A 24,581-nucleotide genomic window follows, 5' to 3' on the forward strand; every position below is an offset into this window, starting at 1 on the left:
CCATGCTCTTAGCCATCAAAGAACAGGTATAATGAACATCTACCCACCTATAGGATGCAAATTCCATCTTGTATGCATAGAGTTTTCCATCAAAATGATATTTCAAACTCAAGGATAGCATTTAACTTCACTACCATCATTTAGGCTCAAAAGGCAAGAGTGCATCTCCTATTCTAACTAATCAGAAGTGATTCCAAATTGATGAAACTTGGAGGTGGAGGCAATGCAAGGGAAATTACATTTAGCAGCAGAACAGTTATTTGTATATGCAGGCTTCAATGTACTTTGGACAAACTGTGACTTTTGCTGAAATTGACTATAAAAGAGTTTTGAAAATAATGTATGGTCCTTGTGCACTAATAACAATTGCATGGGTGTTATATTTCATTCATTTCTCCAGATGCTTATTGTAAAAGACACTGAGCCAATGAAAAAGCTGTTTACTTCCTTTCATTGTTCTTTCTGCATATGATAAATGTATCCAACCTCCAACAGTGTCCAAAAGGAAGAAGAAAGCAAGGAATCTCTGTAATGAAGTGTAAGAAGCTAACTGCTTCTTGCACCAACCTGCATTTATTTAGGTTATTTCCCTGGCTGGTAGTTTCCCAAAGATGGAGAGTCAACTTTTGTCTTGGCCTCAGTAATTTGGTGTTTGAACATGTTTTTTGTATGATGCCTTAGTGGAGTCTTATAATCTACTCCATAAACCAGGTCTATCCTGATATACAGTAACCCAGAAATACTGAGTTTCTATTAGAAACACATTACAAAATTCAATTGTGCTGTTACATATTATCTTCTCTGCATTACAACCAATATTTTAGGTAATTACTAAGTTATATGTGAATTCAGTTCCATCCAACTCTTGAGTGAATGATGTATCGATTCTAAAGCTGTTAAGGAAAGCAAATTTGAATGCTCTGTGAGGATTATGCTTGAGGGAGTATTATTATCAAGCTCTTAAATGGAAGAAAGTTAATTTTATTGCTACCGTCCCCTTACCCAGACCTCAACAAAGTTTTCTTGAAGTCTCTAATGGCATTTCCAGGGACCATAGAGCTGTTCAGCGTCACTGGGGAGACATGCAAGGTGGACAGAGGAGAGGATGCCACAGGAGTAAGTGCTATGAAAGAAACACCACAGTAGTAGCAACGACATATGTTTGTGTCCAAAAATAAACTAACTCCTCTAGGGTTAGTTTGTCCAGCAAACTAACCCTAGAGGAGATGCAGTAGCTTCAAATTGAGACGAGGAGATGAACAGGTCAAATGATACACTGGTACAATCCCCAAATGTCATAATATCCCAACAAGAAAAGAACAGAAAAAAACAAATTTACACCTCCAAGCATGTAATTTTCTCTTTTCAAAATACAAACATGACCCTATTAATCCAAATCAAACCAACAACTTGGGACATTTTTCTCATTTGAAAGATGAATATTCAAGCAGGCAACTTAATTTCTAACCCTGAGTTCAAAAATTTATGAATTCACCCTTGCAAGGTTCAAGAAGCCTAGGTCCTCTGAAGCCGGAAACACAATGCAGGATAACTTTGGATTCCTAAGTCGCCTTACCTTATTATAAATTCTCCAAGAATAGTTGCTCAAACCTGAACTTCCACCAGATTCACACCCGGATACAAAGGTGCATAAACTTGGGAGCTATCCTACATGCAAGTACTGATCCAGTTGTCCATCTTTTATTTGTCTTACTCTACATAATTTGAATATCTCATTCACATAAACACGTGGCTCCTACTATGTGCTGAATGCTCCATGATCTCTGGAAATATCAAGACAAACGTCTTTATTCAGCCATATATTCTCATAGGTCTTCCTGGCATACATTTGAGATTATGAAGACAAAACCATAAATCCAGTTAAATTTCACTCCTATAATGCTGAACTCATTAAGTGAATGCCCCAGCTGAAAAAAATAACTAGTCATAGACCATCCTAATTACACCATCATTGGTACAAAAATCTTCATAAATATCAAGAAAATGATAACAGTTAACTTTTAATTATCCACACTAATGAAGGGGAACAGTGGCATGGTTAATCCAAAATAGTTTACAAACCAATAATAATTTCTATTAGAATTTGGAATTCATTATGTGACTTTCTTCCCAGAAGATTTACCTTCTGATTATATTTTTCATGATGAATATTCAAGCAAGAAACTTAATTTCTATCTTGCAGTTTTAAAATGTATAAACTTCTACCTCCATCCTGGGCTTGAATAACTGAAATGTAATGTCTTTTACTAAAGTTGATGACACTACCATAACTTTGTATAATCCCATCCTGAACTTTCCATGGATGATGAGTTATAATTAAGTCCTAATGCCAAGCTTTCCCAGGAAAGACAGGCATAAAGATTCATCTCCCAATTTCTAAGCTCTTCCTCTCTCATCCTTTTAACCCATCCTATTTAACTCTGCGTTATTCATTCATGAGTATCTGTATGAGTCAGCTGTTCCTGTAATAACACTGAGTAACAAACTGCCTTGAAACCAATGACTTTAAAAAACAAGCATTCATTTCTTCCTCACAGATATTCAAATTGGCTGAACTCAGATCAAACTCATGATTTGGTTCATGCCTCCTCCTGGTGTGTCCCTAATTGCCTTAGACAAGTAGCCCCAGTGAAACACAGGAGCATAAGACGACAAGATGACAAGAAAAGCAATTTATGTATATTTAAGGCCTCTGCTTACATCATGTCTGTTCACATTCCAGTGGCTAGGGAAGTCACATTGCCAAGCTCAAAGTCAGTAAGGCAAAAGAAGTATACTCCACATCAAGGAGGAAAAAATGAAGAAAAATTTTTACTGAAAACAATCTAACCTATCATTTAATATTCATTAGGCTCTCTGGTAGATTTTGGAAATACTAGGTTTAATAAGTTCTGTCCTCAAGGAACTCACATTTGGCATGGGTTGATGGTACTAAAAAGATAATGTTAAAAATCACTAAATAAGGAAGCACCCAGGATACAATGTCAGTAGGAAGTGGCAAACCAGAGAATCTAATATAATATTTCTTGAGCTTAGGGAATCAGCAAAGGCTTTATATTTGAGCATCTGAGGAGGACATTGAAGATAAATATGAGTTTCCAGGGAAAAAATATAAGCAATAAATGACAGGGCATACAGTGTAACTAAAGCCTAGTATATGTGAGAGTGGCTGAGGACACGTTGTATTTGACAGTTCTTTTAGTAAGTCAGCCCTGGTTTAGCAAAGTAATATTTGGATGACAGAGAAAATATTCTAATGTTATTGAGTGCACCTGAGGTTGTAGACTTTTGGGTTTATCTATCCCAGAACCATCATAAGCAAGGAAGTAGCTATTAATTTTCATTTCCAGAGATGCAGAAATGGGGACTCAACAAGGGAAAGTGACTTGCTCAAGGTCACATGAGTAGTGAATGAGGCTTGAAATACAGTTCCAGCTCTGGTCTCTTTCACTAGGCTCTATTGTAAGTATCCTGAGAATTCTGGCTACTTCACTAGTCCTATGAGCTATGTTCGGGCTATAAAATGTATAGCCTTCTAGATGGTACTAGTAAGTTCAGAATTTATGAAAGGCATTGAGGTAGGTCTCAAAGAGGGGGACAAGAGACATCACGGGAACTTAACTTTGAAAAGACATCCAGTGGCAGAGTGGAGAAGAGACTGGAGAGACGGAGAGGTACTAGAAGCAGGAAGGTCAGGTAAGGGGCTATGACAATAGTTCAGGTACACAATCAAGCCCTGAACCAGGACAGCATCAGAAGCAAGGAAGAAACGAAGGTTGACTTGCAAAACATTTTGGATGTGCAATCAGAAAACTATGTGATAAAAAAGAGATGAAAAAAAGAAGGAGTCTTGAATTCCTCTGTTTTCCAAGCTTATGCAACTAGTTAAAAGGTCAAACCATTTCCTCTTTTCACTTTCCAGATCACTCTACACTACAGTTTCTCCTTTCCATATCTCCCCCAGAGGCAATGAAGTCTGCCTCCTAGCCTAATTGAAAGCCGGAGGGCAGAAGAACAGAAGAGTGGTTGAGGCAAAGTAAGAGTCATTTGATGAGAAAAGATTGATATATTCCTTTCCATAATTAGTGGAACACAGGTGAATAGATTTAGCAGGTTCTTTAGCGAGTGCCTTTAATCACCTAACTCAAATCAATACTCCTTTAGGGGAACATAAATTAATTCTCCAAACAAACAGCTAATGCCTAAGGAGAGATGCCTGTAGTGTTTACACACTCCGGCTCCCCTGTCATGGGGTGTGGAGATGAAAGAAAGGCAAGCATGAACCCAGAGGCAGAATCTTCACTTGGAAATGCACAGGGTCAGGAGCAAACGCTCCTTAGTATACTGGCATTTCGTGTATTTTCTCAACATCATCTGAGTTGACACTAGTGGACAGTTACCTATGGATGATTCAGCCCCCTACTGGTCACAAGCACTAGGGCCTAGGTAGGATGGCTTTGCAGTTTTTCTATTCTGAGCCCTTCTCATCTTTCCATATCTACCATTAGAAGTATTGAGAGAGGTTCCCAGGATGGCAGACTAGCTCCCAGAAATCCCAGGCTATTTCCTGTTGAGCCTAATGGAAAAGACTAGAGCTGGAACTGTATTTCAAGCCTCATTTACTAGTCGTGAGAGCTTGGGCAAGTCATTTCCCCTTGGTAGTCCCCATTTCTGCATCTGTACAAATGAAAATTAATAGCTACTTCCCTGCTTATAATGGTTCTGGCATAGATAACACCAAAGGTCTGCAACCTCAGATGTACTCTATAGTATTAGAATATTTTCTCCCTTTATCCCTGCTAAGCCAGGGCTCAGATAAAATTGTCAAATAAAATTGCCCACAACACTTTTCCAAGTGGAAAGTCTGCAGAAGCATTACATGACTTGTGCAGTAAGAACGAGCATCATACCTCCTTCCTGTCTTCAGTCTTCCTCCTGCTATTTCCTCTGACTGAAGGAGCCAGATCAAAATTTCAAATAGCAGCCATCCATGCTGAGAGTAAGGCCAAGGGTTAACACAGGCCTTTTTAAATGATCCCAATTGTTCTAAATAATGGTAGCTATTGTCATATTATTAACAAAGACTATTCCACCAGACTGGTATGTTTATGTCTTGCTTAAATGTGAGGCAAAGAGGTCAAAGCATGAAGGACAAGATTAGGTTTCTCTTTTCAGAACAGCCTCAGGGCAATTTCTAAGAGATTCAAGCAACAAAGGAAATAGACATACAGCTTCTTCTTGCTTCTGGCCCCTTCCTCCAGATCGGACTTCATTTCTGCAGCCTATAATCCTCCCCTACTTGGAGAATTAATATGCAAATTTCCTAACTATATGACCAAGAATTTTGCAGGTCTTACTTGGAGTGATAAATTATTTTCCAGGTCTCTGCCTTCCTCAGTAAGGGGTCTGGAAACCTCAATTTCAGGATAGTCATAGAAACCATTAGTGTCACTAAATTAAACAGCCCTCAGAATTAGCCAAGAGAAAGTGTATATTGCTCTGACTTAGCGATGTGAGAAGAGAAGCACTTTCTTTTATGATTAACCTTTTCAAAGTCCTCTTAGGTTATCCATACTCTCAGTTGATGGAACAATCACTGAAAAACAATTAAAATGTCTCTAGAACCAGAGCCTTTGTACCATTATTTCCCCTAAAATAATAACATTACTTATACCTTCAACTGTAAGCCTCCTTTAAAGTTACTTGTGGCAAACATACCTATATGAATATAAAAATATAAAGTAATGATTTCTATGTCTTAGAAAATTCACAATTTAATAGAAAAAATTATGATTATCATTTTTACATCATGCTAAAGTTAATAAAGTGCTTTTTATATGCAGTATTTTATTAAAATGTTCACAACTATGAGAAATTGGTAGTACCTTTATACCCAATTTACAGGTATATATACTTATAAGACAAAGAGAATGAGGCAGGGCATGGTGGCTCATGCCTGTAATCCTAGCACTTTGGGAAGCCGAGGTGGGCTCATTTGAGCCCAGGAATTTGAGACCAGCCTGGTCAACATGGCAAAATCCAGTCTCCACCAAAACTACAAAAATAATTAGCTGGGCATGGTGTCACACACCTGTAATCCAAGCTACTCGGGAGGATCACTTGAGCCTGGGAGGTGGAGGCTGCAGTGAGCCGAGATGGCACCACTGCACTCCAGCCTGGATGACAGATAGAGTCTGCTGTCTCAAAAACAAAAAAAGAAAGAAGGAAAGGAAGGAAGGAAGGAGAAATAAAGAAGAATGAAGCAAAGAAGGAAGGAGAAACAAAAAGAATAAAGAAAGAAAAGAAAAGAAAGAAAGAAAGAAAGAAAGAAAGAAAGAAAGAAGAAAGAAAGAAAGAGAAGGAAGGAAGGAAAGATAACTATAACAATTTGCACATAGATACACCTTACACACACACACACACACACACACACACACACAACCAGTGTATAGTGTCTTTAATATCTGATAAATTCACAGAGCCTCAGTATCTTCATCCAAAAATGGGAGCATTAAAACCCATCTCAAATTAAATGAGCTCCTGTCTCTCAGCACGTGCCAGGGTCTGTTGTGAGGATGCATTCTTTAAGTGACAGCTGAACAGTCAAGCAGCATTACTCACCTGGAAAGGGGCCTCATAGAAACGATGCAATTTTTCTTTCCAGTGAAGTTATTGATTCCCTTTAAGGAGACTCTCAGCAGGATAAATGACCCTTCATTATTTCCCTGGCATACTCCTGGTGCTTTGGGGGTTTCAAACAAATTTGACTTACCACATCTGTGAGACCCAAAGGTCGATAGACATTGCTTCATAATGGCAGAAAATTATCACATCGATAAAAACTGACCATTGTTCACATACTGAATTCCTCCAAAGAATATTACCTGGAGCATTCTGGAATGGAGAAGGCAGGGCTGATTAAGATCAACCGCCTTTATGCAGAAGGACCTTGAGTACATACCAAGCCAGCTGCAGTCAGAGAATAAACCACAATGGAAAGAAGCAACTGATTTTCTGCCTCTAGTCATCAATTAGTGACATCAGTTCTGAAAGATTGCCTTAAAATCCATAGCTATTTCACTTTTCTTTTAAGATACTTGGGTAACTCCCCAATTCCCATAAGCTAAAATCTGCCCTTACTTACCTGCCTGCAACCTCCTCTCTTACCAATTTCCCCTGCATCCACACTTATACTTCTGCTCCACCAAATCCCACTTTCAACTCATCACATCCCTCTTAGACTCAAGACATTTTACACATCATTTTGAGACAACGATTTTACCTCTCCACACTCTTTGATATTCCATTTCCATCCCCATTTTACTTTCCACAAGATGATCATATTTGTTTCCTCATCTTCTAACCATATCAAATCAACAACTGAACCAGAAAAAGACTTTTTACTGATCGATTTTTCCATGCCCTGGTTTAGGTCATAACCAATTTCCCATCAATCCTGACATCAGTGGGGCTTGCTATTCCACTTTACGAGGACAGCAAGTTCTGCATTTGAGAATGCCTGCAGTGTCTGAGATTCCTCATTCAAATGATCCTTCTACTTCAGCTCAGTTTGAAAACAGTGTAAGAACCAAGAGCAGCTAAGCATCAACTAAGAATCCTGATCAAGATGAAAAGAATTATCCGACTGGTTGGTTTCAGCATCGTAGGAAGTATTCCTCTGTCTATATGTTGCATTCATTTCTTGACCCATCAGAGAGGCAACCTAGGAGAGTGTTAATAATGAGCTCAGGGGACAAACTACCTGGGTGTGAGTTGCGGCTCTGCCACTTATAAGATGTGTGAGCTGGGTCCCATTATTTCACTTCCTTGTGTCTGTTTCCTCCTTTGTGCAATGAAGATGATAATAATACCTAACTCATAAAGCTATTGAGAGGGTTGAGTTAGTAATTGTGAACACACACACATGCACACATATTCCCAGAAAAGAACTGACACATATAAACACTATATAGATGTTTATTAAATAAAATAAATACAATATTACATGGTTATATTGCAGGTAGCCGAAAATGCCCCACAACAGCTGTCAAAATCTGAAACTTTGGAGGTTAATTTGTTAGGACAACAAAGTAGGTATCATCTACTATTGCCAAAAAGCTTTCCAATTTCTTGTTTGGATCAGAAATGGAAAGAATTACCACTAACCTTCACCAAATATTACTGACAAAGTCAGAAATACTTTTGTCAGGGAGAAAAACTGCACAAAAGCTGACAATTGTGAAGTGTCAAAACACGCATCAAAATATCCTGCTTTATCCAGTTACATTCCATTTCCCAGAGAGCACGTTTGAACCAGGAAACAACATCACCATGGACCACCTTTGATAACTGAGGCTTAAATGCCTCTTTCATCGTAAATGAAATCTTATTTATAAGGGAATTACTAACTACTATCAACAGTGAAAAAACACAAGGCTGTATCACAGAGAATTTTTAAATAGTTACCCATGAAAGTAAGAGAAACGAGGCTAACAAAGTCTGCTACTTCATAAACTTACCCTAAGATATGCAAGAGGCAAAGGGTTTCTAGTTCTGGCCAAGCCTTGCTCGATATAGGAGGGAGGATAAACTGACCATTTGCCTGGAATGATACCGGGGAAGAGAATGCACAGATTTATTTATTTGAAACCCATTGATCTAATACCTATTGTCTTTGAGAAGGTGGATAATATGTTTGCCTTATCTGAGTCTCAGTTTTAACAACAGTAAAATGAAGATAAGGTCTTCCTGAGCTGGATATGTTGGCATATGACTGCAGAGCCTTTAGATGATGCCTGGTACACAGAAGACACACAATTCTCTACTCCACCTTTTCTATACAATATAAGCAATAAATTATTTCCCAAATCTATAAAGGGAAATTACACCAGTTATATGATCATTATCATCAAATGGAAATTCTATATATTCAATGTCTTGCATCCTCAAATTTTTTCCAATACATATGAATAAATGTTCTTACTGCAAATGGCAGAAACTGATTTTTAAGCACTTGGGAATATATTGGAAGAGTTTCAGGAAGAATTCGGGAATTCAGAAAAAGGATCTATGGAAGGCTCTAAGATCCAGGCCCAAAAACCAGGCAGGAGCTAGGAATGCTGTAGAGCTTGAGAGCAGGATTGCCCAGCAAGAGTCACACAACAGATACAAGCTGGTACACAGGACACATTTGCCACCCAGCTGAATCTGAACTCCAAATCTCCCTTCTCTGTAGGCTGCTCATTCAGGGCTTGATATACAGGATTTAACAGTGTTGCACAACTTTCTCTTTAGGCCAGCTAAAACTGGATTCTTGTCATACGAACAGGAACAATTGGGCTCACAGACATATAGAAGGGTGGGGAGCAAAATTTACTGGGCAAAAAGGAAAAAGAGGAAAAACATTGGCAAAGTGAGATGTAGTCCTGCTAACAGGCCCTCCATGCACAGATCGAATCCCAGGTCCCCATACAGGAACTGAAGAGGCCAAACGCTTCCCCCATGCGAACATCACAAACATCCCAAGGCTCCACCCAGTCCTCCCAGGGTACAGATGGGCATTATTCAGAGAGAATCAGTTGGGGAAGGGTGGGCTTCATCTGGGACCTGCAGTCTGATTCGTCAGCCTTCAGACTGTTTTAGGCTTGAAGGTGGGGTTTGCCAGGGACTCTTGGCTGTCTCCTGTCTCTATCAACAGCACCCAGAGCACATGCCTGCCCCTGAGTGTCCCAGAGCATATTTTGAAGAAGGATCTGGCATCCTCTGCTTCCCAAGAGAGGACAGTAAGAAGCAATCTCAACAATAACCCTCCTGTCAATACAATGGACAATTTCCTAGAGGAGATGGAGGTACTAATAGGCAGGTATGGCTAGAAGATAATGGATAACACATACATATTGAAAAGAAGGGAAGATGAATGGCCTGCATAGTTCCCCCCAGGTTTGAAACAGGTTCCAGTGTACCTCCATCATCCATTCAACAAGTACTTATTGACCATAATTCTCATTCACTGAGGATACGATGGTCAAAGGTTTATGGATGATTTCTGCCTTCAAAGAGATAAATAAATATAGGTAATTTTCATAGATATTAAATAATAGTAAGCACATGTCTGGGCACCTAATCCAGTCTTGGGAGAGATAGATAGGCAAGATGAGCTTGAAGCTAAAACACAAAGTAAAAAATAATAATAAATCTACCCTTTTGCCTAATGTCAATACTTCTATGCCCACCTCTTACTTGCTATACACAGATAGAATCAGGTCTATCCTTTGGTCCTGGTCTCATTCAATCCCAGACAGATACTCCATCCCACTCCAGGCAGACAAGAGTTAAACTAGCTGGCTCCACCTCTATTTTAAGTGGGAGGAGCTAGGTCCAACCCTAAGAAAAATTTTGAATAAAGCCGTCTATGACTCCTTTATATTTCTTTTGCTTTGTTCCATCCTCTCATATCCCAGCTATTCTGTGAGATACTTTCAAATCCCAAACCTTCACTGTACTTACAACCACGACTGAGATGGTCCAAATGTCCATCATTAGTACTTCAAGGTAAGATAGCATGGGGAGAAATGCCAGATATAGGTGATGGGGAGGAAGGCAGCAAATCACACTGCCATGTGTGTACCTATGCAACAATCTTGCATGTTCTTCACATGTACCCCAAAACCTAAAATACAGTAAAAAAAAAAAAAAAGAAAAAGAAAAAAGAAAACAAAACAAAATTGGCTCCTGAGATTTATATTGTAAAATCAAGCCTTCAAGGAGGTAGTTCTAAACCTGTATTAATCCATTTGCATATTATCATAGATACTACCTGAGACTGGTAATTTATAAACATAAGAGGCTTAATTAACTCACAATTTCACAGGCTAGAGAAGCCTGAGGAAACTTACAATCATGGTGGAAGGTGAAGGGGAACAAGGCATTTTCCTTCAAGGCAGCAGGAGGGAGAGAGAACGCAGGAAACTCCCTCATTATCCGGAGAACAGCATAGGAGAGCTGCCCCCAGGATCCAATCACCTCCCACCAGGTCTCTCCCTCAACACGTGGGAATTACTGAGTTGAGATTTGGATAGGGACACACAGCCAATCATATCAGATCCTGAAAGCATCCTCCTAAACAGAAATGTGTACATAAGTAAATGAATCATTTTTTAAATTCAGGCACATAAATGGATCTCTCTGCAAGATTTCTTCCATTCACTACTCTGAATCTACTCTCTACCTTTCTCTACTCTACCCCATACCCTGCAAGGTCAACCTGAATTAACTATAACAACAAGCTCCCTTGACTTCTGGTGAATTAACTGACAGGCGGTCAGAGGGCAGCAGGAGATTATGGTCATCAGAAGGCAATAGAGAGAGTGCATGCTGGTAAAATGAAACTCACAATCTTTTGTAACCTAATCATGTAAATGATATCACATCACCTTTGCCATAGCCTGTGCTTAAAACAAGTCACTATATCCAGACCACACTCAAAAGTAGGAAATGATACAAGGCAGAGTACCAGGAGGCCATCTTAGAAGTCTGCCTACGAGAACACAAATTAGCAAAAGAGAAAAGACCCTTTCCAAGGATTCAAGAAAGTGGAGTTTAAGGAGACAGGGTGTCTTACTTGGAAAATGAGAATAAAGAAGAACCTCATAAAAGTGCTGGGAGAGTGACACTATCCAATGGCATCTAAAATATTGGAGCAAAGGCATTCAGAACCTCAAAGCATCAGAGAAGAAAGTGAATAAGAACTCCTTCATTACCTGCCAGTTGGCCCATACTTTAACTCTTCATTTCATCCTCACTTCACTATTATAAGATGCATGTTGTTAAAAATTATCCCCAGTTTACAGATAAGGAAATCAAAGACCAATAATGTTAAGTTTTTGTTCTGAAATTACATGGCTACTAAATAATAATTTTGATTAACAATACAGACATTAGAATCAGACAGAAATGAACTAGAGTGTAGACCCCACCATTTATTTGCCATGTGATATTTTGTAAGTTACTCGTTTGTATTGTCCACTGCTGAAAGTGTATAGCAGGTGCTTCGGTAAATGTTTCTGTGACTTAATTAATCTAGCTCATTTATATCCATAATGGTACCTACTTCGAGAGTTATTGCAAGGATTACGTTAGATTATCTAAACACTTCAGCACAATGCCTAGCTTTTGGTAGGAAGTCAAAAAATGATAATTAGCATTATTATATTGCTTGTCCTGATTCCAATCTTAAAACGTCAAACAACTGCATCCGGTCTAAATACAGCGTTATCTATATGGTACTGTAAACCTCCAGCTTCCTAGTGCTCACATCATCTAGTCTCTGCTGGTAAAACCCTTAGGCCAAGTCTCTTCTGGATTTCTTTTAATTAATAGACTTCATTTCTTAGAGTAGTTTAGACTTACAGAAAAAATTGAATAGAAAGTACAGAGAGACTTCATATACTCCTCTCACCCCTAAACTAACAGTTTCCCCTATTATTGGCATCTTGCATTGGTGTGGTACATTTGTTGTCATTGATAAACCGAGCTTAATCAATACGTTATTATTAACTAATGTCCATAGTTTACATCAGAGCTAACTCTTTGTATTGTATAGTACTATGAGTTTTGCCTAATGCAGGCATCCCCAAACTACGGCCCGCGGGCCACATGCGGCCCCCTGAGGCCATTTATCCACCCCCCACCCCCGCCGCACTTCAGGAAGGGGCACCTCTTTCATTGGTGGTCAGTGAGAAGAGCACAGCATATGGCGGCCCTCCAACGGTCTGAGGGACAGTGAACTGGCCCCCTGTGTAAAAAGTTTGGGGATGCCTGGTCTAATGCATAATGCCATGTATCCACCATTAGATTATTATGCAGAATAGTTTCACTGCCCTAAAAATCTGTGCTCCACCTATGCATTCCTCCCCCCTTCCCCTGAAGATAGAAGTCATAGGAATAGTAAAAATGATCAGCAATTTCCTGGGATTTAGGCTGAGTGTTAATTGCCAGTTTGTTAAAACAAACATTGTCTGCTCTAGGAAAACTAGTCCCCACCCTTCCTGCATAGATGCCACATGATCTGCATATTCTCGACAGGAAAACTGTCCCTACCCCTTCCCATACACACACATTATGGTTCCACATCTCCTCCACAAGAAAAACTAGACTCTACCTCTTCCCACATAGACAACACACTGTTCCCACATCCTCTACACCAGGAAAACGGGTCTTTCTTTCTTTCTACAGGGACATCATTTGGCACCCACATCCTCTGCTCTAGGACAACTGGGTACCACATTTTCCTACATGACTACCATATGATTTCCATGTTTGCATCATTGCTGACATGAGTTCCTTATTTGATTAAATGGAGACAAAACCCATCTGAATTCAAGTCCTAGAAAATCTCCTACCCTGCCTAAGACGGATGCAACAGCCATGCAGTGTAAGTCTTAGCAAAATGACCCAATGAAACATAGTGAACAATTAGAGTGTCCTTGTAGGAAGCCAGCCTCCACCTCACTAGTATCTTGCCCCGGGCTATACAAGAGCTTAACCTCCAAAATAATACTGCCATTTTTTTGCTTATTTGGCCTTATTGTTTCTCCATTTGGGAGCCAAATTATAGCCTCATAAAACAGCAGGAGTGCTAGGGAAATTGCTTAAATACAGTAACTATTGAAATCTCAAACTGCTGTGCTAATTAAATTGCCTTATTGCCACAAATTTTGTAATACGAGGCAAGTAAAAGTGCCAGTCTCCCTCCATGGCAAAAGGAAACAACCCCTTCTAGAAATTCTCACATTTGACTCCAAGACAGACCTCAACCCAGAGGGGGAAGTGTATGTTCAGATCAGCTGGCTGAATTTCCCTCTTCTCCAGAAAGGTTTCTTCCACTCAGTTAGGTTTCTCAGAAAGGTGTCTTCCACTCTAAAGTTACTTGGTGCTTGGCAGATAACAATAGAAAAGCAAAAAACGACCACCCAGTTAGGGTTGGCTGCAAACTGGATCCATTAACTTAGCTGAAAAGCTCAAAAGACTTTGTGCAAGCAACTGGTTGGTAATCACTGAGCACCTGGTGTCTACCATGTACAATGGTGAATTCTCTGTGCATGGAGAAAGGGCACTGGTGTCCAGCCCTTGCATATACCTCCTTGAGCAAGATAGATCAAATTAAAGGGATAATTAATATAAATTTATAAATCCATTAGATTAGTAGCACAGGCTCTGAGGCCAGATTGCCCAATTGAAACCCTGATCTACCACTTACCAGCTATGTGACATTCAGCAAGTTCCTTAACCTCTCTGCCTTGGGGGGTCCTGATCTGTAAGACAAGGCTAACACTAGTAGGTATTTAAGAAATTTGGGTGAGGATTAAATGAGCTGATATATAAGAATTGCTTAGCACAGGACCTAGCATAAACTATCTCTACTAAATTTAGGGAGTATCATTGTAACTATCATACTATCACTGAACAACTATTACTGCTATTACAGCGTAAAAACTTCTGAACAAGAGATTGGAGTTTCAGTCTTGGCTCTACCTCTAATTTAAGGCCTTTTTCCTTCTGTATCTTTAAACTTATTTATTTGTAAACTATGAGAGTTGAATTATCTCTAAAATTCCTTAAAATACTAAAATACTATAAACGATTAGTGATGTGCTCAGTATGTGTGGTATATTCAAGCACTGTGTGGCATAGAGCAGATCAAGGGAGAGGACACTAATTCAAGTATTTACTGAGCACCTAATAGGTAATAGGCATGCTCTAGGCACCAAGTAACAGCAGGAACAGTAAAAGGAGGACAGCAAGTCGAGTTCAAGCACATTAAGACACAGCCCCTAGCTGTGCAGACCTGGCACAGGTCCTCCATCCACCTTTCACTGACTCTGAGTCCAGAACACATGCAAAGCACATCAGTCAGGGTCACTATAGGAAAACAAGAACACACCAAATTAAGACAATTAAAGGTGGATTTGCTATAGGAACTTTTCATAAAGGGGAGGAGAGTGTATAGGAAAATTTTAAAGGCCCTCCTGTTTTAAAATGTACCTGGGATTTTGTTTTTAGTAAGGTATGTTGAGGCTAACAGCAAAAGAGGCGTTTGCCATTGAAAAGATGGTTTATTATTCACAGTCCCCAAGAGTAGCAGGCATACCGCACCACAGGGCAGGGAGCCGCATTAGAAAGCACCAAGTCTTTGCTATTGTAAACAGTGCTGCAATGAACATTCGTGTGCATGTGTCCTTATAGTAGAATGATTTATAATCCTTTGGATATATACCCAGTAATGGGATGGCTGGGTCAAATGGGATTTCTATTTTTAGGTCATTGAGGAATCGCCACACTGTCTTCCACAATGGTTGAACTAATTTACACTCCCACCAACAGTGTAAAAGTGTTCCTATTTCTCCATATCCTCTCCAGCATCTATTGTCTCCAGATTTTTTAATGATCGCCATTCTAACTGGTGTGAGATGGTATCTCAATGTGGTTTTGATTTGCATTTCTCTAATGATCAGTGATGATGAGCATTTTTTCATATGTTTGTTGGCCTCCTGTATGTCTTCTTTTGTAAAGTGTCTGTTCATATCCTTCACCCATTTTTGAATGGGTTTGTTTGTTTTTTTCTTGTAGATCTGTTTTAGCTCTTTGTAAATTCTGGGTATCAGCCCCTTGTCAGATGGATAGACTGCAAAAATATTTTCCCATTCTGTTGGTTGCCGATTCACTCTACTGACTGTTACAATAGCAAAGACCTGGAACCAACTCAAATGCCCATTGATGATAGACTCGATAGGGAAAATGTGGTACATATACACCATGGAATATTACGCAGCCATCAAAAAGGATGAGTTCGTGTCCTTTGTAGGGACATGGATGAACCTGGAAACCATCATTCTCAGCAAACTGACAAAAGAGCAGAAAATCAAACACTGCAGGTTCTCACTCATAGGCGGGTGTTGAACAATGAGAACACATGGACACAGGGAGGGGAGCACTACACACTGGGGTCTGTTGGGGGGAAATGTGGGAGGGACTGGGGGTAGGGAGGTGGGAAGAGATAGCATGGGGAGAAATGACAGATACAGGTGAGGGGAAGGAAGGCAGCAAACCACACTCCCATATGTATACCTATGCAACAATCTTGCATGTTCTTCACATGTACCCCAAAACCTAAAATGCAATTAAAAAAAAAGAAAGAAAGAAAGCACCAAGGTCAATCAGGAGGGACAGAGAGTTGGAATAAAACATGGACAAGAGCCTTCATTGTGATTTCCTTAGGAAACACTGGGCAGGACAGAGTAAGCAGGCTAAGCAGGTTTAGGGTTAGCTAGTTTGAATACATTTGGTGGGCTCTAAGCTATCGGAATTGTGCCTAATCATCTGATCCCTTGTCCTGGGATCACTTTGGGTGGGGGATTGTATCCCTGACTCCAAGACCCTAATAAAACAGGCTGGTGGGGGTACAGACTCTGTATTGGTTGCTTTGCATATTAACACATGCGCCTAGGCAAGTTCCTTACGATCTCAAAGAATTAACTCACTCTGGGAGGGGTAGTTCCTTCCCCTCCCTGGATCCACAAGGTTTCAAGATGTCAAAGCGTCATAAAGCAAAGTAAGTAAAATATATTATTAATACATGCCCCAAGGTCTTAAGGGACAAGAAGGAAGTAGTTACCATAACCCCAAAACAGAGAAGCACATGGAAAGGGCCACCAAAACAGAGCAGCACAGAGAGCTGTGACCCACTCAAGGAATGCGGTCAGCCCATGGTGACCTGGCACAGAGTGAGTGAGCAAGTGAAATAAATGCCCAACTTGTCTCCCCAACACCCTCCAGTTTATTTCTAGGGTTCCTCATTGGTAGAACCCAACTAGAAGCCAGAGGGCAAGGGAGACTATTGATGTGGTCCATGCAGGTTCACCTGCCCAGGCCAGAGCAGGATATGGAAGAGTGGAAAGTGGAACAGAAGCAGCAAAGACAAGACATCAGCACACACAGGAAGAACCGACATCGAAGTCAGTGCTGGAACAACACCAGAAGCTGGAGCTGCTTCTGCTTCAGGGAGAATCTGCAAATAGCCTGCTAAAAAAACACATATTGTGTTCAGCGTTGCCTAGAGGTGAAGCAGGCAAAGATAAAAGGAGCAATTTATTTCCTCATTCCAACTCTTAGCCTTTTCCTTCATCTTAGCACAAATGTCGGACACCACGGGAAGAGGCAGGTGTGATTTCATTCATTTCCTCCTGACAGGAGCCTTCTGTGAATGCATCTTTCAGGTGCTCCAGAATATTTAAAGGCCTATTGTGTTCCCAAAACTGCTGACCTCACCTCTGTTGCCAGGAAACCTGCTGCAAACTCTAGTATCTGAGCACTGACATCATTGCTGTTCCCAGATGATCCAGGTGGAAACAAGGGGCTGATGCTGACGCCTGTGGTCAGAATAAAGTAAGCAGCACTGATGTGAACCGTGAGAGGCCAGCTCTGCTCCTGCAGCTTAGACAACTGCCTACCGGATACACCCATGGCACGTTGCTAAGGCAGAGTGAATGGCACTGTTCAATAATCACTAACAGAGCCTACTTTGTGCTCAGCTCTGTGAATGTGAGCCTGAACCACATATGGCTCCTGCCCTTCAAGGAATTCATATTATATTAAGAGGAAACAATGTACCAATAACCATGTGATGTATAAAATTAGTCTTAGAATTCCATGCCTCGGCCTCTGCTAAGAGTATGAGGAAAGGCAGCAAGGAACTAATCAGCCTATGCCATGGACTAAACTTTTTCTTGGGGAAAGGCAAAAAAAAATCTTACTCTTTGTATATATAAAGCACAGATAAACATAAGATACGTAAACCAATATGATCTATAATATATCTGTGGCATTAAATTCTCATGGGGAGGGAGACAATTAAGAAAGGAAATATCTTTAAAAGCTCCTGAAGAGTGTAATAATAACATAAAGGTTGAGGAACATTGAACTTAGTATGTAGAACCACGTACCCTCAAGTCAGACTGAATTCTAGCTCCATCCCTTATAGATTTGTGACTTTAGACTTCCTTAGATTACCTAGCCTCTTTGTGCCTCAGTTTCATCATCTGCAAATTGGAGATAACAATAACGCCATCTTCTATTAATTAAATGAGATATTGCATAGTAAGTTTCCAGATTATCTGACACATAATAAATGACCAATGAATGTATTCCATTGTTATCAATACTTCAACAAGTAACCTGCACCTATCAATATAAGAAGGTATAAAACCCAGCTCTGGCCCTTAAGAGGTATTATAAGAAGTGATCAAACACAAAGAGTAAGTGTTTCAACTTTGCAGCAAACTGGAGTTTGAACCCAGGATTTATTACATGGCAAAAAATTATTTAACTTCAGTTAAATCATTTTAAAAGAGTCTCAGGTGCTCCTTTTGTGCAGTGGGTGGGAATAATACCTACAGTATTTATTGAATACCTACTATGGGCCAGGTAGGAGGTGCTAGGAATAGAGCATTGAAAAAAAAAAAAAAAGAAGTCTCTTTCCTTTAGCATACATTCTAATAGAGTAAATGGACAATAAATACATAAACTAATGAATATGTCATAGAATGTTAGGGAGTGATTGATGTTGAAACATAAGATAAAATAGAGTTGGTTTTAGCAGAGCTGACAGGGAGCACTAATAGACAGAGTTGCCGGGAAGTCTTTAAAAAGGTGACATATAAGCACAGACATGAATGAAGTGAAGAAATAACCCTTGCAAAGATCTGGGGAAATACTGCTTCAGGAAAAGAAAACATTAAATGCGAACACCCTGAGACAGGAACATATCCAGCCTGCGTGAGGCTGACGTTGCTGGGCCCCGTGAACAAGAGGAGCGCGGTGGGAGATGGAGCCAGAAAGCGGGGCAAGGGCCTGGATTTTCTTCGTAAGTGTGACAGGATTGGAAGGAGGGGAGGAGTGTAATCTGATTAATATTTTAGGAGGATTTCTTTGGCTGCTGTTTGAAGAATGGATCTAAGGGCAAGAAGGAAGGCAATGAGAGTGGTTTAGAGTCTACTGATGTAGGTAAAGCACTTAGCACTGTGCCCGACACAACGAATACTTTCAGTAAATATGACCTTTAGAAATCTGCTTGGAGGTAAACAACAAGAAGAAATTCCACTGTGACTCTAATTTCTTGATGCTCATATCAGAGTTAACTCCAGGGCCAAATAAACCACTTGTCTCACTAAATGCAGTGTCTCCCAAGCAGCATCTTATCCAAGGCAGAAAATTTCTAAAATCTAACTACTACCAGCTTCCCAAACTCCCTTTTTCAAGCAAGACTTTTGTAAACCTGTGGCAAAGGTGCCTATGCCCTAGTAGTCTATGCCATTTAAGAAGAAGAAGAAGAATCCTGTATACATATCAAAATGGCATCAACTTAAAATGACTCTAGTAGATCAAGAAAATATTTGAGGGTTTAAAGAGTTGTGTTTCTCGCTAAATTCTAAGCATAAAACAATTTCATAACTCAGTCTAAAATAAATGAATAGATATTTAAATAATCCCAAAACAGACTGTACAGTGGAGACAGGAAGCTTAAAGCAAGGCTATTAATTTTTATCTTTTTTTTTTCCGAGCTAGCTGAGATTTTATTTTGAACCAAAAAAAAAAAAAAAAGCCAATTGAATTGTTTTGCAGCTGGAGGCATGGGCAAGAGGGGGTCCCCAGGCAGTAAACTCCCCGCGGGTGGGCTGAGGGCTAGGGCTGTGTCGAGTGGGTCTCCTGTTCCCTGTGCTCCCCTGCACAGCGGCCTCCCCCCAAGGCTCTGGGGCAGCCTCAGGAGGGGCAGGCTGGGAGGGGCTGTTGCAGCTGCTCACTTGGGCAGGACGTCAGAGGACTCGGACACCAGCCTCCCATTGTGGGTCTCAATCTTCTTCACAACCACAGCCTTGGTGGAGCTGGTGCGGCTGAAGGTGGAGCCCCCACCAGAGCCAAAGCTGGAGCCCAGGCTGTAGCTGAGGCCGGGGCTTGTGAGGTCCCCATAGGCAGAGCTCAGACCACCTGCAGAGCCGCTGGTGGTCTTCCTGTGGATACTCATGTTCTGCATCCCGGACTCCAGCCGGCTCTCCTCGCCCTCCAGGAGCTTGCGGTAGGTGGCGATCTCGATGTCCAGGGCCAGTTTGACATTCATCAGCTCCTGGTAGTCACGCAGCTGCCGTGCCATGTCCTGCTTGGCCTGCTACAGGGCGTCCTCCAGCTGCTGCCGCTTGGCACGAGCATCCTTGAGCGCCTGCTCCCCACGATGCTCGGCATCTATAATGGCAGCCTCCAGGGAAGCCCTCTGGCCTTTGAGGCCCTCGGTCTCAGCCTGGAGCCAGCTGATGTTCCGGTTCATCTCGGAGATCTCAGTCTTCGTACGCCACAGGTCATCCCCGTGCTTCCCAGCCAGCGTCTGCAGCTCCTCATACTTGATCTGGTATACGCTCTCCGCCTCAGCCCGGCTGCCATTGGCGATCTCCTGGCACTGCGCCTTGACCTCAGCGACGATGCTGTCCACGTCCAGGGAGCGGCTGTTGTCCATGGACAGCACCGCAGACGTGTCGGAGATCTGGGACTTCAGCTCCCGGGTCTCCTCTTCAAACAGCTGCCTGAGGAAGCTGATCTCGTCAGTCAGTCCTTCCAGGAGAGACTCCAGCTCTACCTTGTTCATGTAAGCTTCATCCACATCCTTCTTGATGAGGACAAATTCATTCTCCATCTCTGTACGCTTATTGATCTCATTCTCATACTTGTTCTTGAAGTCCTCCACCAGCCCCTGCATGTTGCCAAGCTCTGCCTCCAGCTTCAGCTTCTCCTGGCCCAGAGTCTCCAGCTGCCACCCCAGGTTGTTGATGGAGCTCTCAAACATGTTGTCCATGTTGCTCCTAGCCATTTTCTGCTGCTGCAGGAGGTTCCACTTGGTCTCTAGCATCTTGTTCTGCTGCTCCAGGAACCGCACCTTGTCGATGAAGGAAGCAAACTTGTTGTTGAGGGTCTTGATCTGCTCCTTCTCCTGGGTACACACGGCCTGGATGTTGGGGTCCACGTCCAGCTTAATGGGGTTCAGCAGGCTCTGGTTGATGGTGACGGCGGTGATGCCTCCCATGCCTATGCCGCTGGCCCCAGCATAGCCTGCACCCAGGCCACCGCGGAAACCAGTGCTGCTCACTCGGGAGTAGCTCAAGGAGTTCGAGCGGGCACTGGGCCCACTCATGAAGGAGCGGCTGCTGAAGGCCCCAGGGCCAGAAGTGGACACCCTGTAGGACTTCAGGGTCACCCTGATGGACATGGTGGAGGCAGGAGTGGAGGCAGGCAGGCTGAACCAGGGAGAGATTCCAGAAGGAGCGAAGAAGCTGCTTCTTCAATTTTTATCTTATAATTAGTAAAAACACAAAGTCTATTCTTTACTTTTTTTCCTGGAATACAGATCAAAGTGATATCAGCAGGTATAAAACCAATACCTAGTTATACATCTTTAAAATGAATTTTGACCAATTATAGCTTCTTGAGTGGGAAGAATTATCCAGAAACCAAAGATCAATGTCTAGGTTACAGTAGATGGCCAATAAATATTTTCCAATGTAGTTGAAAATCATATGAATAAAACTGTTCTAAAAGGCACTTGTGTAGCTTCCTCAATTTCCAGTAAATTTAACTCCATTCTATTATTTACATATAGGAAAGTCAGTGACTTCTGCTTAACTTTAAACCATTTTAGGAATGTGATGGGCAAATAAAAATAAAGGTTCCTAGGAATGCGATGGGCAAATTTAAAAAAAAAAAAAAGTTCCTTTTTCACCCCAGCTACACCTTGTTCATCAGGAGTAAATTCCAAAAAGTTAATTTTGACTATATCAGCAAGCTAAGAGATGCAACAATGTTCAGTAGAAAAACCTCCTAGAGTCATGCCTATTACTCTTAATAATGCAGTCAATTTCAGCCATCTATTCTCATCACAGAGGAAGGAACAAGGATTGATGAGAGAGCACGTCTTATCCATAAAGCAACACACTGGAGAAGTGTTTTCAGAAACATCTGTCTCTGAGAGACATACCCTTTCCCACTTCCTCATCTGAAATGGGATTAATCACCCTGGACTAGGTAAAAGAAGAGTTCCAGAACATCAAGATATTTCCAATCGACATACCCTACTTCGACCCCCTGGCTCTGCCCTTCACTATCACTCATCTGAAGGCAAGAACAGAATGCCTTCCCCAGACTCCATCCAGTGGAAAATGAAAAAAATCTGACTTTCACCCCATATCATTTTCATCTTTCATCTTAATTATCACTACTAAAAGTACAGAAATCATTATCCTTACAATGATGAACATCCAATTAGCATTTCCCATATAAATTTCATACTATAAAGGAGGTTGTAATGGATAATGCAAATTGCTAATAGTCTTTTTTTCATGAGCTGAAAAATCGAGATGCTTAACAAAATGAAATTCAATCTGAGCCATTTTCAAACAAGTCAAGAACTTTAATTACTTGATAGGAAAAGAGAAGGAGAGACTATCTAAATTTTTTTAACGATCATATTTTTAAGTAGTTTCCCTTTCTACCACACTGCTCAAGCTATCTTTCTAGAGAGCCAAATGCTTGTCTTGTTGTGCTCAATGAGCTTTAAACTATTGTGAAAATTGTTCAATGGCATTTTTTTCATTATTAGGGCTATTTAGTAAGTTGGAAACTTACTGCAAATAAACATTCTGTTTGCTCTATGTTATTTTAATTGGTTCCCATCCAACAGACTTCCACGCAAAAACAGATCTTTTAGGTGATACCATCCCCTTTCTCATTAGAGCATGTTGCTTTGAGCAATAACATAAGATACTATGATTTACTGAAATAGAATCCTAGAATTGTCCAGTCAGAGTAAGCTGGATTAGGTGTTAGGCAACATGACCATGGTTGAACATTCATGTTCTGAAGCCATACAGACAAGTTCAAAGCCTGATTCACTGCTCACTACCTCTGTCAATTAGTCTCCATGAAGTAAGTTGAGCCTCTGAGCACAAGGTTAAATGATAAAAAGAATATAAAGCATCTGGAATACTGGCTGGAAAATAAGTGCTCAATTAACATCAGAGAGAAAAGTAACCTCAGTTCTAACTTTACAATTGTGAGTAAACTATTTATTCATTCAAAAATACACTTAGGGCATCCTATACATACTAGACAATGTTCTAGATACATGAGCTATATCAAAGTAGAAAACAGGCCCAAAAACTGCCTGAGGAGATAAACTATCACTCATAAGCAGGTAAACCATGTAGTAATTACCCCAAAAAAGACCAAAAAAGAGCCAAATAAGGGATATTGGGGGTGGGTGGAGATGATTTGCTAATTGCTATTTTAAATGAGGTAAACAGGTTAGATTCTAGATTTTGCAGGTAGAACCAGAGATTTACTGAGGGATTGGATGAGAAGTGTGAGAGAAAGAGGAGTCAAGGTTGGCTCCAAAGTTTTGGGCCAATTAACTGCAGGGATAGAGCTGATTGACAAGGATAAAAATGGGAAAAGCTGAAAGTGGTGCTACTTCTATGGCGAGAGAGAGAGAGAGAGAGTGTGTGTGTGTGTGTGTGTGTGTGTGTGTGTGTTATGATGACTAGTTTTATACAAGACTTTCCTGGGTTTACCACTGAAAGTCCCATGACCTGCAGAACTCCCCAGCTCCAGGCAAACTGAGACAGTTGATCGCTCTAGCAAAGAGTGGATCAGATATTCAATTTGGGACATGTTAGCTTTAAAATGTCTCTTTAAACTACAGATTTATATATTCATCTGTTTACTTGACATCTCAAGCACACATGTCAAGTAAACAGATGAATATATGAATCTGTAGTTTAAGAGTGATGAGAAATAAATTTAGATGTTGCCAGTATATACATGGTATTTAAAACTATGAGATTGGGGCCGGGCGCGGTGGCTCATGCCTGTAATCCCAGCACTTTGGGAGGCTGAGGCAGGTGGATCACGAGGTCAAGAGATCGAGACCATCCTGGTCAACATGGTGAAACCCCGTCTCTACTAAAAATACAAAAAATTAGCTGGGCATGGTGGCGCATGCCTGTAATCCCAGCTACTCAGGAGGCTGAGGCAGGAGAATTGCCTGAACCCAGGAGGCGGAGGTGGCGGTGAGCCGAGATCGCGCCATTGCACTCCAGCCTGGGTAACAAGAGCAAAACTCCGTTTAAAAAAAAAAAAAAACAACTATGAGATTATGTGATATCACAATGGTATTTTATAGTCAGTAAAAGGTAGTCAGCAGTAGAGATTCATTCATCATATGCCAAATGCTAAGACCTAGGAATATAGATTATAGCTTAAGCCCTTTAGGCAGTCACAGTACCATGGTAAAGACAGGTAGCTAATTAATTACAAAGATTTTGAAATGTACAAGTTCAATGGTAATCCCTTTGAGGACAAGATGGTATCACACGTCTTTGAAGGACGAACAGGAGATTTCCAGGAAGATAAGGTGACAGAAAAGAGTATTCAGAGAAGAGGTGAAAAGGAAAGAGTATTCAGAGAAG

The 24,581-nt window shown here is 40.9% G+C and overlaps 1 pseudogene; it reads right to left on the minus strand.

The window, feature by feature from the left end:
• Positions 1–19,662: 19,662 nt before the first annotated feature.
• LOC101032232 (keratin, type II cytoskeletal 8 pseudogene) lies at positions 19,663–21,328 on the minus strand (annotated as a pseudogene).
• Between the last annotated feature and the right edge of the window lie 3,253 nt (positions 21,329–24,581).

The sequence above is a fragment of the Saimiri boliviensis genome, chromosome 6 (assembly GCF_048565385.1).
Source record: "Saimiri boliviensis isolate mSaiBol1 chromosome 6, mSaiBol1.pri, whole genome shotgun sequence".
Lineage (NCBI taxonomy): Eukaryota > Metazoa > Chordata > Mammalia > Primates > Cebidae > Saimiri > Saimiri boliviensis.